The sequence below is a fragment of the Nyctereutes procyonoides genome, unplaced genomic scaffold, assembly GCF_905146905.1.
Source record: "Nyctereutes procyonoides isolate TBG_1078 unplaced genomic scaffold, NYPRO_anot_genome, whole genome shotgun sequence".
NCBI lineage: Eukaryota > Metazoa > Chordata > Mammalia > Carnivora > Canidae > Nyctereutes > Nyctereutes procyonoides.
In genome coordinates, this window is record NW_026575151.1 from 12,968,299 (window position 1) to 12,985,320 (window position 17,022).

The 17,022-nt window shown below is 36.8% G+C and overlaps 1 protein-coding gene across 2 annotated transcripts in view; it reads right to left on the reverse strand.

Moving 5' to 3' along the window:
- The window catches only part of USO1 (USO1 vesicle transport factor), a 90,708-nt gene that overhangs the window by 72,480 nt on the left and 1,206 nt on the right, over window positions 1-17,022 (reverse strand). The gene's annotated exons all lie outside the window — the stretch shown is intronic.

A 17,022-nucleotide genomic window follows, 5' to 3' on the forward strand; every position in this document is an offset into this window, starting at 1 on the left:
TTTATATGCATTTTCTTCTCTTTCTTAGCCTTAGACTTCAAGCTAGGCATGGTTCTAGGTATGGGATTTCTTTTTCTTAGCCTTAGACTTCAAGCTAGGTATGCTTCTAGGTATGGGATTTCCATTTCCCATGGAGTACTGAGTCCCAGTACCACATCGGGCTTGATTTCCAGCCTCAGCCTTATCTTTGGTTAGTGTACATAAAAATTTATGCCAAAATATGATCTTTCCTGTCTGGAAACTCTTTATTTGTTGAATGTGGACACTGGAAATCTACTTGATGCTGGAGAAACTTAGCTTTAAGAAATACTGGAGCAGACAGCCTGGGTGGCTCAGCAATTTAGCGCCGCCTTCAGCCCAGGGTGTGATCCTGGAGACCAGGGATTGAGTCCCACGTTGGGCTCCCCGCATGGAGCCTGTTTCTCCCACCACCTGTGTCTCTTTCTCTGTGTCTCTCATGAATAAATAAATAAATAAAAATCTTAAAAAAAATATATTGGAGCAAGATGACCTTAATCCTAGAGCTTAAAGGGTTTGCTTTGTTTTTATTTTCAGTAATTTTTGTTATAAATATGCTAATATTTGAGCCTTGTAAATTTTTTAAAAAGCTTTGAGATATACACACAGATCTCAGTTGCTATTAAGTTAAAATAGCAGTGAGATTATTTTTACCTACCAAACTCACTAAGATTAAAATTAAAATAATAGTACCAAATACTTTTTTTTTTTTTTTTAAGATTTTATTGCTGAGCCACCAGGGCTGCTCAAGAAAATGTTTTTTAAAACAGAGCGACTGGAGTGCCTGGGTGGCTCAGTTGGTTAAGCATCTGACTCTAAATTTCAGCTCAGGTCGTGATTTCAGGGTCATGAGGTTAAGACCTGTGGAGTCCCACATCAGGCCCTGCACTCAGTTTCCCTCTCTCCCTCTGTCCCTCCCCCTGCTTTTACGCACTGTCCCTAAGTAAATAAATAAAATCTTAAAAACAAACAACTATCCATGATAGGCAAGGATATAGATTAATTAGCTTGCTTATATTCTATCAGAGGGAAAGTAACCTAAAAAAGTGGAAATTTGGCAAAAAATACTACAACTTAAAATGTTCAGACCCTTTCTTTATCAGGCATTCCTACTTTTAGGAATTTATGCTTTTAAAAACACCCCCACAATTATACAATGTTTTATACTAGGATGTTCTTTGTAGCAGTACTTTTAATAGCTAAGAAGGAAATCCAGCTTCTGCCACGTAAGAATATAATAAGTCCAGGATCACACCCTGAGCTGAAGGCAGATGCTCAACCACTGAGCCACCCAGGCATCCCTATTTCTTTTCGTATGTTTCAACAGCTCTGATTAATGAGCAAATCACTATTTTTAGGTAGTTGCAAATCATCTGCCTTCCACTCAGGTCATGATCTCAGGGTCCTGGGATGTGGCCCCATATGGGGCTCCCCACTCAGTGGGAAATCTGCTTCTTCTTCTCCCTCTGCCCCACCCCTGCTCATGCTGCTTCTCTCTCTTCTCAAGTAGATAAAATGTTTTAAACATACATTAAAATTAATCACTATTTTGAAGTGTATTATTTACACTTCTAGAAATAAAATTCATTTTTTTTTTAATTTGGGAAAATATCTCTCAAAACTATTTTTAGGGGCACTTTGGTGGCTCAGTTAAGCATCTGCCTTCAGCTCAAGTCATGATCCTGCAGTCCTGGGATCAAGCCCCGCATCACATCGGGCTCCCTGCTCAGCAGGGAGTTGGCATCTCCCTCTCTCCGTCCTCTCCACTTGTGTTCTCTAAGTAAATAAGATATTAAAAAAAAAAAAAAAAGATGGGACGCCTGGGTGGTTCAGTGGCTGAGCATCTGCCTTTCACTCAGGGCGTGGTCCCACAGTCCCAGGATCGACTCCCACATCGGGCTCCCTCCATGGAGCCTGCTTTCTCCCTCTGCCTGTGTCTCTGCCTCTCTCTCTGTGTCTAATGAATAAATAAATAAAATCTTTAAAAAAAAGAGAGAGACTATTTTTAAGAATATAAGTACGCTTTTTATCTATTGAACCTGGGTTTTAATGCTAAGTACATATTCTTCTATGTTGGGGATTTTAATCAGAACTTTCTCTCTAGCAACTTAAGATAAACTCAAAGCAGTCAAGCATACTGCAAGGCAATGAGAAAGCAAATATAGAACTTATTTACCTAGAACAATTAGATTGAGCTATTTCAGATACCTTTGGTCAGGCATCAAAATGGTTTTTTCATTTTAATTATTTTTGAGAGTAATCTAAAACTAATTATAAGCGTCTGTCTTCTTAAAGAAACATAATTACAAGCTTTCTTAGCATTTAAACTTAAGTCCTCTCCAATATTTTACACAGGGATGTCTTAGGTGTTAAATGAAGTAATGAACATAAAAGACTGCTTAGTACATGGCACCTATAAATGATCAATAAATGTTAACAAACTTTAGTATTACCAAGATTCTTATGACTTTTTGTATTATTCTTCTATCAGGCTTTTGGATGTCATTTTTATCATAAACGTTTTTAACAGACCATTCAAATTTTGTAGATTTTAATTTGCTACTGAGCAAAAATTTGATCATTAAGCTGGATACTAATATAATTTTTCTATAACAAAAAAATCACACAGGCTTGAAATCAAGACTGAGTACATGGACCTTGCAACTTCTACTTTTGCTAAGGAAAGCTTAGTACTTTCTGTTAATATTCCAGATGGCTGAAGTTTCTGAATAAGTGATTTCTCTTTAATGAAGTGCTACACTTACAGACAACTGAAACCAAATGAAAGGAAAACATATATAATAATCAAGTTCCAAACCTTACAAAGATTTAGCCATGTTTTAGGCCCAAAACACTGTCATATATTTTTTAGTTGATAGTTACCAAGCAAAAATTTTCTGGCACAAGAATGCTTAACTTGTATTTAAAAATTATAGATCTCAAAGACCATTAATGCCATTTATTCCTTACTTAAAAAACCAACTCAATGCATATACTTGTTCCTGATTTTCCATTTCTCCCTTCATTTATTAGAACCCTCAGTGTTTTAGCTGGGCACATGACTGTTTACCTAGACTATTTTCCAAGTCTTTTTTGCCTCTAGGCACAGACAGTGATTATATTCCAGCCAATGAGTTGTTAGTACCTTCTAGGTCATGTCCTTCCTTAAAAGGAAGCTATTCGTTCTTCATTCCTCCTTCCCTGAACTTGGAACTTCAACCTGGTGTTAATGAGGCAACTCCAACAATTCCAACAAGAGCAGCATCGTAGGGCATGGCAGAACAAGATAAAAAGCAACACCTGGGCCTCTGGACCACCCTGAGGAGAACTACCCTATCTAATTGCTTTCTAATTGGACTTTAATTGGAAAAAGACATAAATTTTTATCTTTAGACCCATTTTCTGGCCTCTGTTATACAGCTGATGCAATACCTAAACTAATAAACTCATTTTACAGAAGAAATTAAGGCTCGGAAACAAAGCAATACACCCCAAAATAAACCCAAGCTATAGATGTCTCACTCCAAAGCCCATACTCTAATAGCCTGTTTTGTCTCCTACTCAGAAAAATGTGATCTGAGTTACTGTTGCAAACTACATGGACCACGAGATTTTATATATATATGTATATGTGTGTGTATATATATATATACATATATATATATAAATAGAGAGACAGAAATGCAGTTTTTTTAAGGATTTTATTATTTTTAAAAAAGATTTTATTTATTTATTCATGAGAGAGAGAGAGAGAGAGAGAGAGAGAGAGAGAGAGAGAGAGAGAGGCAGAGACACAGGCAGAGGGAGAAAGAAGCTCCATGCAGGGAGCCAGATGTGGGACTCGATCCCAGGTCTCCAGGATCAGGCCCTGGGCTGAAGGCGGTACTAAACCGCTGAGCCACCTGGGCTGCCCTGAAATGCAGTTCTTATGAATACGTTTTACTTACACTACAGCATACTAAGGACCCTAATAAACCTTTGACTTAACTGCTCAGCCAGAGTAGTCCCTTGTTCTAAGAGTTGGAGCTTTACTTCGGGAAAGCCGTTTAATTAGAAGCTACCAAAAAAGAAAAAAAATCAAGTATTAAAAAATAGCACCTCAGAAAAAATAGTACCTCAGAAAAACTTAAAAATATACTCAGTTTAAAAAAAAAAAGGATTTTATTTTTACGTAATCTCTACACCCAGCATGGGGCTCAAACCCACAATCCCAAGATCAAGAGTTGCACACTTCACCGACTGAGCCAACCAGGCACCCCAATATACATATATTCACTCTTTTAGAATTAACTTGGTTGAGATAATAAGGACAAACTGGAATGGACAGAGATTAGAGAGAAAAAATATGTCAGCTCATTGTAACAGACAAGGCATAAGAGTAAGGAAAATATATTAGGGTGGTGGTAATGGGCAAAGAGCTGAAAGGATAAATAAGGCAAAAGAATAATTCAAAGAACTGAATTTAAGAGGCTGGGGCTCTAAAGAATGAAACATCTGGAACAGCCATTGTTTGGGATTCAACTTCTACAGCTTTTCCTTAAACAAACATGTAATCAAACATTATTTTTTAAAAGATATAATTAGAAAATCAAAAAACAGCAGTGATTAAGCTATCTGAAGTTTGATATGAATCAGCAATCATTCTATATATCAGCAAATACTCTGGGTTTTGGCAAGGACAAAGGTCAAAGGACCAATATATCTGAAGAATTCAGTATCATAACCCTAGGTGGGCGATTTCATTCATTCATTCAGCAAGTATTAGAGTGCTGCTACTGTCATGGGAGCTATGATCAGTGCAACCAGAAAGTAGCAGTGACAAGTTCAGAAACTAAGCATTTAGAAACTTACACAACAGCTATATAATTTTGTATTTATTTAATAAAAAAGGGCGTAATATTTTTATACACATGATTATGTATACGTATAGTCATTCCATTTTCCTAGCAATTCAGTTTTATTGTATCTTACAAAAGTATTGTTCTGTGATTAACTGCATATAAAAAACAACTGAAGCAACTGGTCTTTAACCACAGACAGCTGAAATATTATTAAATATTGAGAAATATTATTAAAGTCCTTAACATTTTGCAAGGCACTGCAAAATTCTACTCTGGGGCAATAGCCAGTAAGCCACTATGGAAGGTATCTATTCTAATGAAAAGATAAAGACAAGGAGACTACAAAATAAAGAGTAGAAAGATAAAAAAAGAAAGTAATAGGCATGACAAAGGAAATAATCAGGAAAATGAGATAGTGATTAGGTGGAGAGTACTTTACATAACCTAGTTGGTCAGAGGGCCTCAAGTCAATCACTGATTTGGATATAGTCCGAAGTGTGGGTAATGTGTAACAAGAACAAAAGTAGGGAAGCAGAGTGAATATTTATGTTACTACCATCAGAAGAGAAAAAGGCAGTATTTTAAAGGATAAATTTATTCACTGTCTCAAATGGGATCCTGAGGTGAGGGACTTTGTTACTACCAACTCACTATCTCAGAAACCAACCAAAGAAACCAACTTGTACTTTGAAGCAAAATTCATAAATTAACTGGGTTTGAAGTCACAAACTCTTGTCTGAGTACTATGCAACACTCTCATCAACATGATGGGAGAGCTGGAAAGGAAGTAAAAGGTTTAAATCCCACATATTATAATACCATCTTCTTATCTAAAAATTAACATTTTGCTGTAATTATTGATCTAAAGAGTGACTTACAATACAAAAGAAATTAATCCAGTCTACTTTGTTAAAAAGTCAGAAATGTGGATGCCTGGGTGGCTCAGTGATTGAGTATCTGCCCTTGGCCCAGGAAGTGATCCTGGAGTCCCAGGATCAAGTTCCACATCGGGCTCCCTGCATGGACCCTGCTTCTCTCTCTTCCTGTATCTCTGCCTCTCTGTGTCTCTCTCATGAATAAATAAATAAAGTTTTTTTTTTTAAAAAAAAGTCAAAATGTTTGTCACTAGGTTTTTTACCAAAACAGTATTATCTCAGCAGTCTACCAAGGCACGTTTCAGGTGACCATTCTATACCCTTGAAACAAGTAACCTTCCTGAATTTCACTGCCTGAGTAGAGAGATATAAATATAGCCAAGACATGTTAAGGTCACAGAACAGAAAACTGGTAACAACAAAAGAAGATACTTTAGCCCATTTGCTTCAAACAAAGAAATTTATAAAATTTTTAAAATTGTGTGGGGAAAAATCTATGTTTACTAATTAGTGAATAGAAAAATCCTAATACCGGGACACCTGGGTGGCTGAGCATCTGCCTTCCGCTCAGGGCGTGATCCTGAGGTCCTGGCATCAAGTCCCACATCAGGTTCCTTGCAGGGAGCCTGCTGTTCCCTCTGCCTGTGTCTCTGCCTCTCTCTGTGTCTCTCATGAATAAATAAATAAAATCTTGAAAGAAAGATAGAAAAAGAAATAAAAGAAAGATCCTAATACCTACCATTAAATTTTCTAAAAAATTTATTTACTTATGGGGGGGGCACAGGGAGACAGAGAGGATCTCAAGTAGACTCCCCACTGAGCACAGAGTCTGACCTAGGGCTCAAGGACCCTCAGATCATGACAGGAGCCAAAACCGAGTCAGCCACTTAACTGACAGAGACACCAAGGCACCTCTATTAAATTTTTTAAAAAACCAAATATCGGGTGCCTGGGTGGCTCAGTTGGTTAAGCATCTGCCTTTGGTTCAGGTCATGATCCCAGGGTCCTAGGATGGAGCCCCACCCCGCGCTCCCTGCTCAGCAGAGAGCCTGCTTCTCCCTCTGCTGTTCTTCCTGCTTGTGCATGCTTGATCTAATAAAGAAAATTTTTTAAAAAACCAAATATCTTAAAAAAGAAACTCATTTGTATAATGAACATACTGGTAATTGCAAAGAAAACATTCTGGAAGTTTGGATGCCAAACTTCACTAGTGATTACTCCCAGTAATGGGAAAAGAGACTATGAAGGCAAGAAGGAAGAGGCAATTTTAGACTACATACTGATATGAATTATTTATAATGTTTTCACTATTGCTTCAGTAAATAAACAGTAAAAATTTAAAGAAATTTCCAGGGACACCTGGGTGGCTCAGTGTTTAAGCATCTGGCTCAGGTCATGATCCTGGGATTGAGTCCTACATAAGGCTCCCTGGAGGGAGCCTACTTCTCCTTCTGCCTTTGTCTCTGCCTCTCTCTGTGTATCTCTCATGAATAAATAAATAAAATCTTTAAAAAATAAAAAAATAAAAAAATTTCCAGAATATATTAGACCTAGCTTTTATTTTATTATGTGCTCCATCATAGCACCTGATGACTTACTGTTCTTCTACTTTCCAAATACAGTTGATTCTTGTTATTCATGGCAGTTATATGTTCTGTAAGTGACCATGAACAATGAATTAGCAGATACTGAACCTTTGCATTTAAGAGGAATACAAGGGCTGGGTTCCTATGAGCCTGTGGTCACATTTTCCTCAATCAATCCAATACAAAACCTTGTTTTATGTGTATTTCTTTAAAGACATATTTTTCAATATATGTCCTTGATTCATTAACAGTGAACTCACAGCTAGCTACCAGCACTTTACTCATGTTTGAAGGAAGCTTATCTAACACACATTTTCTCTGTGAGAACATCACAGCCTTCTTGTGCTTAAGAACACGAGACAGAGCTTCAGCATTATACTGAGGGTCATTTTTAACAGTGAAATCACAAACAAAAAGCACAAAAGTGCAAGAAACACAACACTAAATAGACTGTGAAAAGGACACTAGTTTAATATAAGAGTTGAAACAAAAAGGCAGAATACCTTGTTTGACCTCAATTAGGGATATACACATCAGGGGACTTAAAATTTTCACTGCCCTACTCATGTCCACAAATGACCTGAAAGTGCTACATGTATTAATTTTGAAGTTACATAAATTAAATAAAATAGTTAAATTTCAGCATATAGATGAACTTGCAAATATGGAATCCATGAATAACAAGGATTGACTGAACCCCAAATATAATCTAAGTCCTTTTCATCACCTGCAAGATGAAAAATAAACTAGATACTTAAGACTCAAAACTTAGAATAAGTTAAAAATACTCAATTTTACCAAGTAATAATGTATTTGTTTGGTATGTTATATGAAAAATCTATTTGGCCTATATGGTGTTTAAAATAATTTTTAAGCCAACATTTCAAAATTGAAAGATTTCATATAAAAATTCAGATTTCCATCTTTTCTTGAAGAAAATTAGCCTGATAGCTAAACAGCTAATACTGTATTTCACACAATTTAAGAAGCCATCAATTATAAGATCCATCATTTTTTTAAATAATCTCTATGCCCAATGTGGGGCTTGAACTCACAAACCCCAGGTTGAGAGTCGTGTGCTCTATTGATTGAGCCAGCCAGGTATCCCAAGATCCACCATTTTTTAATGTAACACCAAGAAAAAAGAAATATTGTCAATTATAATTGCAAGGTGCAACCTGATTTCAGAGATGTTTGTATGCTAATGTGCATCTCAGAATTGTTAAAATACGGCAATATACAGCACTTAGTATGTGCCAGTTGATTCTAAAGATCTATAAACTTTTAAATTTATTTAATCTACACAAAATCCTATATAACAGACATTATTATTATTCATAATTTTTTTCCAAAATTTTTATTTATTTGAGAGAGAGAGAACAGAAAGGGCAGGGAGGGGCAGAAGGAGAGGGAGAAGCAGGTTCCCTGCTGAGCAGGGAACCCAAAGTGGGACTCAATCCCAGGACTCTGGGCTTGATCCCAGGACACTGAGATGACTTGAACTGAAGGCAGACGCTTAACCAGCTGAGCCACCCAGGTGCCCCTATTATACAATTTTAGATATAAGAAACAGAGGCACAGTAGGTAAATTCAAGTTCACAAAACTAATAAGTGGTTGGATGGAATTCAAAGCCATGCAGTTTGAGTGCTTAGCCATTACATTAAATTGGCTCTCTGAGCCTATATTTCTGGAGGCCTACTGGTTGGAATTGAGCTCCATCTACACTGTCAAGTCAGGATATGCAGGCTCCAGTTTCAGCCAGAGCCCTGCTCTCTTCTAACCTGACCTGCTGGATTGAACAATGTTATCCAACTGACACCTTTGGGATTTGAGTTTGACTTTTGCATTAAACAACAGAATACCAATTAGTAACAAAAAACAGGTTTTTTGTTTTTAAGATATGTATTTGGGAGAGACAAAGAGAGAGAGAGAAAATGCGCTAGCATAAGGAGGAAGAGCAGCAAAAAGAAGGGGAGAAGCAGGCTCTCTGCTGAGCAGGGAGCCTGGGGTGGGGCTCAATCCCAGAACCTTGTGATCATGACCTGAGCTGAAGGCAGACAATTGACTAAGTCATCCAGGTGTTCCCCCCCCCCCAAAAAACAGTTCAAAGAGTAAAAAACATATTTGAATAAAATTTAACCCAGAGTTAGTTTTATTTAGAAGGACCAGAAAGTGGTAATAAGGAAAAACTCAAAAACTTCAATTAATTTACATTATACTAAATATTAGGTGCTCTGAGAGAAATACAATGATGAATTAGACATGTATTCCATTATCAAGATGCTTTTATAGTCTGAGTATAGTGTAGTTAACAAAGTGACTGAAAATCTGATATTTTAAATAATTCTAATAAAGTGACTATGTTGGGCAGCCCGGGTGGCTCAGCAGTTTAGCGCCGCCTTCAGCCCAGGGTGTGATCCTGGAGACCCAGGATTGAGAGTCATGTCGGACTCCCTGCATGAAGCCTGATTCTCCCTCTGCCTGTGTCTCTGCCTCAGACCCCCGCCCCCCGCCGTGTCTCTCATGAATGAATAAATAAAATCTTTTTTTTTTAAAGTGACTTTTAATATGCAAAGATCTCTAAGACATATCAATGAAAAAAATAAGCTGCAAAACACTATAAATAGTATATCATTTATGAAAAAAGATAAGTTCATACAAATATATAATTCTATATTGTACAAATGCAGAATTACTCATAAAACTCTGGAAGGATTTATATCACATTAAGAATCACAGTTATTTCTGAGGGCACCTGGGTGCCATAGCTGGTTGAGGGTCTGACTCTTGGTCTCAGCTCAGGACGTGATCCCACGGTTGTGAGACTGACCCCCACGATGGGCTCCTGCTCAGCATGGAGACTGCTTGGGATTTCCTCTCCCTCTCCCCCTACTCCCGGCTCACACAAGTTCACTCGCTCTCTCTCAAATAAATAAGTCTTAAAAAAAAAAATCATGGTTATTTCTGGAAAGAAACTGAAATTAAAGATGGTAGTCAAAGGGGCCTTAAACTTTACTAGTATTACTTGCTATTTTGTGTCATGAAAAATTAAAAAGCTAATTAATAAAATAATATGTATAACAATGCAACTCATGGAGAGGATTATGTATCAGAATTCTTCCTTGAGGGGATCTCTGGATGGCTCAGCGGTTTGGCACCTGCCTTTGGCCCGGGGTGTGGTCCTGGAGTCCCGGGATCGAGCCCCACATTGGGCTCACGACACAGAGCCTGCTTCTCCCTCTGCCTGTGTCTCTGCCTCTCTTTCTCAATCTCTGTGTGTCTCATGAATAAATAAATAAAATCTTAAAAAAAAAATTCTTCCTTGTTTTCAGTAATAACCATGTGAGATTCACAATTCCACTTACCAAAAAAAATTTGAAAAGGACAAACCATTCCACTAACAACTGGTAAATGGAGCATAATCAGAATGACAACCTAACTATGTGAATTTAATATCTGCTTTATTAACCAATAGTTCCATTTATTCTCTTCAGATATACATAAAGGAGACCAAAAAAGAAGCAATGGGAATATGAGTGACTAGGAAAGGAAAAAGTGAGATAAGGAATGGGAAAATGAAAAACCACTGAAAAGGAAAAAAAAGGAAAGCGACATAAAACTAGCATGCTGAAGGTACATTTACAATTTAAAGACACTGACATAATGTACTTCACAGTATTTCCTGACAATTGCTAATAGAAACCCCTACTTTTTTTTAGGTATTCAGTATTTAACTGACATGCAAAAATGAAGAACAGGAATGCCAATTACAAAAATTTAATTCAACCATTCAGTCATTTATTCAGTAAGTATTTATCAAGCATCTAATACCAACACATTTGATCATATAACTGTCTACATGAAGCTTAAAACATAGTTATAGCTCTCCTGGAAAGAACTTAGCCAACCATGACAACTGTAGGACTAAAATAATTCATGTTAACCAAAAATCAATTCATTTACATTGTTTTATGGAACAAAAAAATATTAGTGTTTTAGAACACAAAAAGAACCAGAAATTTATTTTAAATTGAATTCTAAATTGAATTGAATTGAAATCTAATTGAATTGAATAGCTCAGAAAATTTTACCAAAAAAAAGCAAAGGTCAGTCTTATCTTGATGACCTAAATATGATCTAAAAAAAAAAAAAAAAGTGGGAACATTACAAACACCAGTCTGTTTGCAAAATAAATCCAGTGAATCTAAAACAGTCTATTTCCATTACAGTTAACAGTAAGTCAGCCAAGGTAATATGCTGCTTCATTTATTCTCCACATTTTCTCTAAGAAATGACTGTTTTCCAAAAGAACATTCTTTCCAAGCAAGGCGTCATTACGAAACTTGTCTACCAACTAACCTAACACAAATGCTGGTACCTCTAAGTCTTAGCATGACAAAAGTTTTCAAATTAATGGTATAATTTTTTATACAAAACTGTTTATAGCATTTCTGCCTGAGGTACAAAAATATAAGCAGGCCTTTTCTATAATTTCCACAAAAGACAAAAAAGCAATGCAGTATAAATAGACGGTAAATATGTAAGAAGAGAAAAATGGTACTTGCTATCAGCAAATTTACACAAGAAATACTTCTATTCTCTCCTAAAAGATAATTAGATTCAAGAGTGATTACAATTAACCATCAAACCATAAAGCACCAGAACTTATTTTACGTTCTTTAGAACACTCAGATCTACAAGGTTTCTTGAGGAAAAAAGGGATCTGGTCAAATAAAATTGGTAAACACAAATTACTTTATATCTCCATCTTGAAAATGTATTTTTTTAAGATTTTATTTATTTATTCATGACAGACACAGAGAGAGAGGCAGAGACACAGGAAGAGGGAGAAAGAAGCTCCATGCAGAAAGCTCGACCTGAGACTTGATCCCGGGACCCCAGGATCATGCCCTGAGCCAAAGGCAGATCCTCAACTGCTGAGCCACTCAGGAGTCCCCATCTTGAAAATATTATAAGCTGCTTAATAAATCTTGTATAAATATTAGATTTTTTGTTTTGTTTTTGATCATCACACAGCATGCTTCTTTGGGAACAAATTTAAGTACATCCACTCGTGTTTTTTGGAACATACCTTGGACAGGTGCATGTGTGATTCTAAAATTGCCCTTAACAATCTATATATATTAACCTTCAAAAAAGCCATGCAATTTTCAATAGATACTATTTTAAAAGAATGTGAGACATCTTTAGTTGGATACAGAAGTGATCAAAACACAAATCATCATTACGGTTTTATCTGACACTGTTATTGCAAGAGAACCAAGAGACAGTGACTTGGTTATTAATGTATAATATGAAATTCGAACCCAAACAGGACTTTTGGACTATAGGGCTATACATTTATAGTAAAGTGGTATAAAATATGCTTGACTAAACCAACACTATGTCTAAATTTAATAACAATTTTTATTATAAGAAAGTACAGCTGTCTCTATATTGTTAGCCCTTTTGCTTTTTAAGCCAGCTGATCAAAGTTTGATCTAAAAAAAGATGACTTCAGGGCACCTGGCTGGCTCAGTCAGTACAGCATGGGATTCCTGATTTGGGGTCGTGAGTTCAAACTCCAGGTCTGACCTGGAGATTACTATAAATAAATAAATAAATAAATAAATAAATAAATAAATAAATAAATAAATAAATAAATAAGATAGATAGATAGAGATAGATAGATAGATAGATAGATAGATAGATAGATAGATACAACTTATCAGTATAGTAATTCCACACACTTTTTCTGGACTTAAGCAACTTTCATGCCTTGGATACAACTTGAGAAAAGAAACCCCCTATGATTTACCATCAAATGCTTTGATTTTTAAAAAACTAGCTTTAAAAAAAAAAAAGTTATTAGTTGAAAGGTAGATGGAAAATTAAATATATATGAGCATTAAAAAACTAAGTAGGATTTTTAGTATAATCAGTGTTTATTGGGCAGCCGGGTGGCTCAGCGGTTTAGCGCCGCCTTCAGCCCAGGGCCTGATCCTGGAGACCCGGGATCGAGTCCCACGCTGGGCTCCCTGCATGGAGCCTGCTTCTCCCTCTGCCTGTGTCTCTGCTTCCCTCTGTCTCTTTCTGTGTCTCTCATGAATAAGTAAATAAAATCTTTAAAAATAATAATTAGTGTTTATTTGCACCCAACAAAGTATGCCCAGACTTAGGAGGCCTCTAGTCACCAGAAATCAGTGCCTTTCTCTGAAGCAGAAAAGTGAAATCAAATTTAAAAGTATTCGACTTTAAGGGACACCTGGCTGGCTCAACTGGAAGAGCATGTGAACTCTTGATCTCAGGGTCAGGAGTTCAAGCCCCACAATGGATGTAGACATTACTTAAACAAAACTTAAAAAAAAAGTACTTGACTCTAAAATATGCAGTGTAGTGAGGATAAAATTCTATACTTAAGATATTCATAACTTTATAGAATTATTCATTATCATATGATGCAAATACAAGTATTTACTACTTAGTCTCTAGAGAACATCCTAATACATATCAAAAGTTACTCTTAACTGACAGTATGAAAAGTTAAGTACTATAAAATCAATAATAAGGGCACCTGGCTGGCTCAGTTGGTAAAGCATGCAACTCTTGATCTCAGGGTTAAAAGCTTGAGCCCCAGGTTGGGTATAGATTTAAAAATAAAATCTTTACAAAGAAAGTCAGTAATATAACTAACACATTTAGAAGATCCTTAAGTTCACTAAAGTGAAAACAGGAAAGCTGTAAAAGCACAGTAAAGTTGAAAAATCTCTTCAGTAAAAAGTTTGACAAAATGGACATCAATCATTCTAGAACTTTGATTCCTAGAGTCTTTAAAAAGTACTGTTTTATGAATCCTGGGTGGCTCAGTGGTTTAGCGCCTGCCTTCCAACCAGGGTGTGATCCTGGAGCCCAGGGATCAAGTCCTGTGTCAGGCTCCCTGCATGAAGCCTGCTTCTCCCTCTGCCTGTGTCTGCCTGTGTGTGTGTGTGTCTCTCATGAATAAATAAATAAAATCTTAAAAAAAAAAAATAAAAAGATTAAAATACTTACAAACTCTTCCTTAAAGACATTTAAGAGTCTAGAAGAAATGAAATGTATACAAATGGTAGAAAGCTTAAGAAATACACAATCTAGTTAAAATGTGAAGATTGCTCAGAGGGGAAAGATTATCTGCAGTTTGGTGGAGGGGAAAAATAAGGGTGGATTTAAAGGACAGTTATGGGCACCTGGGTGGCTCAGTGGGTTAAGCATCTGACTCTTGATTTCATCTCAGGTCATGATCTCAGAGTCCTGAGATCAAGCCCACAACAAGCTCTGCACTTATAGTGGAGACTGTTTAGGATTTTCTCTCTCTTTCCCTCTGCCCACTCCCCACGCCCCCCACCACCTACCACATGCTTTCACATACTCTCAAAAAAAAAAATTTAGGGGGGTGGGGGTGACTGGGTGGCGGGCACTGAGGTGGACACTTGACGGGATGAGCACTGGGTATTATTCTGTATGTTGACAAATTGAACACCAGTAAAAAATAAATTTATTAAAAAAAATTTAAAGGACTGATGGACTTTAGGGGTGTCTGGCTCAGTTACTAGAGCATGCAACTCTTGATCTCAGGGTTATAAGTTCGAGCCCCATGTTGGGGGTATAGATTACTCAAAAATTTTTTAAATCTTTAATAATAAACAAGATATAAAAAAATAAAGTAAAATAAAGGACACATAGACCTTAGACAAAGAGGCTTTCTGGAGAAAAGCACAAAAGATGGAAAACCACCATGAAAAGAATTTAATTTCACAGAAATGAAAAAAATTATAAAATACTAAACAATAATGTACCAGTTAGAGGTTGCCAATTATAGCAACTTGGAATATCCAGATGAGATCAAATCACCAATTAAAATATCTAAAATTGTACCACTCATTCTACTGATGTCCTAAATACTTTCAAATTAGTGACCCATGACCCCTTTCACCTGTTATATTTCCCAATGGAACAAGATGGTGAAACATTTTATCCATACTGTAACTTGGAATCAACTATTAATTCTCTTCATAAGACAAATTACTTTTCCAATTTTGAGTATACTCCTCAAAGTAAGAACAAGGATTCTCACTTTCCTTTCACTTTACACAAACAACATACACGAGTGATAATTAAGCTTCATTTTGAAATCACAATGTAGGGATGCTTGGGTGGCTCAGCAGTTAAGCCTCTGCCTTCAGCTCAGGGTGAGATTCCGGGTCCCGGCATCAGGCTCCCTGCATGGAGCCTGCTTCTCCCTCTGCCTGTGTCTCTCTGCCTCTCTCTGTGTCTCTCATGAATAAATAAAATAAATAAAATAAAATAAAAGATTTTATTTTTATTTATTCATGTCAGACACACACAGAGAGAGGCAGAGAGACACAGGCAGAGGGAGAAGCAGGCTCCATGCAGGGAGCCAGACGTGGGACTCGATCCCGGGTCTCCAGGATCAGGCCCCGGGCTGAAAGCGGCACTAAACCGCTGAGCCACGGGGGCTGCCCTAAAAATAAAATCTTAAGAAAAAAGAGAAATCATAATGTAAAAATTATGTTGTTTCACTTACTATGGCAAGATCAGTATTCTAGTCTCAGCTCTGTAATACTGTGCAAGTCGCTTCAGTGCTTTGTGCCTTAGTTTCCTAACTTGTAAAACGAGGTGGGGGGGGGGGGGTTCAACCTGGATGATCTGCAAAGGACCTTCCAGCTTTAAAATCCTATATTCAATTACATACCATCTTTTCTACAGAAGTCATTGTGACAAGGCCAACTATTAAAAAAAAAGATAGTCTTCCTCTAAAATCATGTATTACATGATTTTTTATTAAAAACTACCCTTTACTGAGCACGTACTAAGTGCCAGACTCTATTTCTTATTTCACTTAATCCTTATTTACACCCATAAAAGCAAGTGGTTCCCTTACTTTACTCACAGGGTATTATCCATCTCTTGCCAGGCCCAATCAAATTAGAGGTGGAAGACAAGGATTCAAATTAAAGCCTAAATCCAAAGCGAGCTCTAATAAACTATACTTGATGCCTCAAACAGAAAATATCAGAAATAAAATAAATGAACAAAAGCTGAAGAGGTGGGCTGTGACTCTGGTGATCTGGAGAGAGCACAGTCTTATAACAAGGCAGCTTGGGTGCCTTGTAGCCATGTGGAAGTAGACGAAAGAAGCCAAATTATCAGTCGTGTATGTCTGTGTGTGTGTGCGTGTGGACATGGACATGGACATGAAATCTCCCAATTTTCAAATAAAGGAAAAGAGATTCATCAGCTTTCAACTTCTGCTTTAAACAGTTCTAATTCAGATCTGTGAGGTTAATTTTGATACTCATAATTTTCCAAAATTCCCAGGTAAGTATTAAAATATGAGCATCAGCAAGAAAACCTAGGCTAAGAAGGGAAACCATATTTGAATCTTGGCTTTGCTACTACTAGTAGCGTGACATTGGTCAAGTTACTTCACCTCTCTAAACCACATTTCTTCATTTGTAAAGTGAAGATACTATCATCTATCTGGCAGGGTGGTTAGATTAATGGAGCATATGCACTATAAAGAACTCAGCATAGTACCTACTTCAAGGTAAGAGCGTGACAAATGAAAGCTATTATCATCTTTCAAAATCCCAGTAACACAGAACGTAGGATCTATGTTCACAGACATCCCAATTATGTCT